The 3,082-nt window shown below is 44.4% G+C and overlaps 1 long non-coding RNA gene across 1 annotated transcript; it reads right to left on the bottom strand.

Annotated features, from left to right (window-relative positions):
- Positions 1–1,011: 1,011 nt before the first annotated feature.
- Positions 1,012–2,213, bottom strand: LOC117192194. The gene is made up of 2 exons (XR_004474243.1): positions 1,506–2,213; positions 1,012–1,412 (listed from the first exon to the last, which is right to left on the bottom strand). It is a non-coding gene; the product is annotated as an uncharacterized LOC117192194 (long non-coding RNA).
- Positions 2,214–3,082: the final 869 nt, after the last annotated feature.

The raw sequence follows: 3,082 nt of genomic DNA, 5'->3' as shown, positions 1-3,082 counted from the left end.
TAGCTATAGGCGGTCCGGGTCTTTCGCGGTGGGTAATAGTTTTATACCACGTTTCCATCCAACGATACCAGATACCCAGCCCGATGAGTATGAGTCCATTCACAACTCCTTCCTGGCAAATTGAGGCCTTTCACCCACCGTTCCTGATCGGATAATCCAAACCGGAAAAAAAAGGAGCATTCCTCCAGCATTGGCCAGAAGGAACAGGAAGGAAAGGAAGACAAACGAATAAAGAAAGAAAGAACGAAACGAATAGTAATATGCTCGATGCATCGGGGTGGTACCGGTGTTATATGTACTCATCATTCCGGCCTGCATCTAGGAGCCCGCTTGGTCACTTACAACGGTGGCAATAGTTTAATAACCCACTGCGCTGATCCAGCATAAAGTGATAAAGCCAAAACAAACAAAACAGAATGACAACTAGAAAGACACATGTGGCCCGATACTGGTTGGGAATGTAAGGTAACATCTACATTCCACAATTTTCACAATCATTTGGGCCTTGCCGGTTTGTTGTCAGTTGCGACAACTCGGGCCCCACGTTGGGCGCCAAATAATAAACTAACTGTAGCATATTGGATATTACCAAACATCGGCGGACGGCTGAGCAGGTGATGGTTCGTCTCCCGTCCGGGCACGTTCTTGTTCCGGCTTCCGTCTCATCGGCAAGAAATGAGGTGGTTTTTTTTTATTTCCCAGAACGGACGGGACACAGCTCTACTCCAACAATCATAATACTGACACAGTAACGTTCATTAAAATTTCACGTGCAAGCGAAGTATCGACACAAATATGTACAAGAGCAAATACACCTAACTACACACACACGGACACATACACACATACAAGTCGTGCCACGGTGTTGTTGTGACCACTCATGCCCACCCTACCATGATCACCGCGCCCGGTTCATCCGGTGATCCCATAAAGAAGGCTCTTACCTTCCTATCCAACCCCATTACCCTCCTTTGCCCAGCATGGTCCCCGCATATAGAACTCTAGCCCCGATTCATGTTAAATCCTATATTTCATATTGAGCAATAGCACATGCATCGCACTAGTAAACTAATAAATGATTAACTCTTAATAATACACTTTAGATTGAAATTTAAATTACAAATTGAAAGAAGGGAAGGGTACATATTATCTAATAATAATAAATAAATATGCAAAAGGGAATGTAAAAACTGTGCGCCGCGATCGTTATGGCAGGTCAGTTATTCAAGTGCATTAGCGAAAGCAACCGCAAGTAGAAAGCATAAAAGAACGTCAGAGCGACCAGCCTCGCATCTTCCCTTTTGTGCCTTGTTCTTAAGAGGGCTGGTTCTTATGCGCGGCGTAAGCGCTTATGGTTGCCAACAGGGCATAAGGGAGAGCGCACAGCCTCTCTTAAGCGACGAAGCCCCTGACTACGTGGTTTTTTTTTTTTTGGTCATGCAATAAATAGTTGCTCATAACAAACAAACTCCAATGTTTTATCTTTATGTTTTGGGATCACTTACGGCCTTCCTTTGATTTGTTTTAATAAATGCGTTGAAACAGCGATGAAAGCGCTTCCATGGACTGCGGCAACGTTCCTAAAACGAAAGCTGGAGAAATACTTTTACAAAAAAAAACTCACGCTCTCCTCTGCCGTTTAACCGTTGTTCACTTTCGCCCTGTCACACATTCCACTTGCTATTTCTTCCGAACAGAATTTAAAAACACAACCAAAAGAAATTTACTAAGCTAATTACACTAATGACACTATAGCATAAAAATAGGAATCAGCGGTTACACTGATGGATATAAAAAAAAAACGACAGTCGTTGCCGCCGGCTTCACATCTGGGCACTCCTCGGCACTTCGTATGGGGAAACGAAAATAGGTCGAGACCCAGATCTATATTTCGGGTAGAAATTGGCTGACCGTTTACATAGCTTTAATAATTTCCGCAGAATTGGACGGCCTCCAATATATCGCGGGTCCGTGACACATAAGTGGCTCGCGCCCGCAAAGCGACTGATGAGCCAATCTTTTACGCCTCCCACTTTGTGCTGCTCGGCCTAGCGCTGGGAATTTTTGGTACGGAGCTGTAGTTGGGCGAGGAGCATAAGTCCCTTGCCGCGGGCGGAGGCCCTAATATCGGGGAAATTGTTGTTGCGAGCTTTCGTATTGGGGTTCAGACAGGTACCCAAACGATTGCCCGAAGTTTAAGCCGGCACTAACCGCCAATCTGAAAAATTAATTTCCTACAATAAAACGAGGGGGAACGTTGTGAGTTGCTGCGGAGACCGCAACTCTACATTTATACCCGATACTAAGTCAGTATGGCTCTCCTCCGGCAGACGCCGCTAATATTAAACGACACGACAAGGAGTGCGTGCGAGAGAGACAGAAAATCAGTCTGAGCGTGACGTCGGGGGCTGCGTAGCCACTGAAAATTGATTTGTTCCTTTTGGCTATAAAAATGATCTGATCTGATCCAGATTCAGCAATCTGATAGATATGGTTATTATCTATGATTCAGCGTTGTTAGTTTTCTCGAATGTGCAATATTATGGATGCAACAGATTTTCGTCCTTTGTGGGGGCGGAAAAGGGTGGGGCGAAATTCTGAGATATACGTTTTATAGTGAGATCTAACAGAAGTGCGGATACCAAATTTGGTTACTCTAGCCTTAATAGTCTCTGAGATTTGTGGATGCCCCAGATTTTCGTCCTTTGCGGGGGCGGAAGGGGGTGTGGCGAAATTTGGACACGAAACGGTCAAGGTCCGATATCACAGGAGTGTGGATAACAAATTTGGTTGCTCTGGCTCTTATAGGTTCTGAGATCCTTGAACTCATGTTTTGCAATTGGCAAAGCCGACCATGAAACCTGTGTGTTAGAGAGAGACAGAGCGAGAAAGAATGAAATTGTTTTCTTGATTCTGGCTATAATAATTAGACGATCTGGTTGAGATTTTACACTTTAGAACATATAGTCATCCTCTACGATTCTGCGTTTTTGGTTCTATCGTATATTTCAAAATGTGGATGCCACAGATTTTCGTCTTTTGTGGGGGCGGAAGTGGGCGGGGCGAAGTTTTGAAATATTTT

Source organism: Drosophila miranda, assembly GCF_003369915.1.
Source record: "Drosophila miranda strain MSH22 chromosome Y unlocalized genomic scaffold, D.miranda_PacBio2.1 Contig_Y2_pilon, whole genome shotgun sequence".
Classification (NCBI taxonomy): domain Eukaryota; kingdom Metazoa; phylum Arthropoda; class Insecta; order Diptera; family Drosophilidae; genus Drosophila; species Drosophila miranda.
The sequence above is the reverse complement of the archived record's forward strand: the minus strand, read 5'-3'. Positions and strand labels throughout refer to the sequence as shown.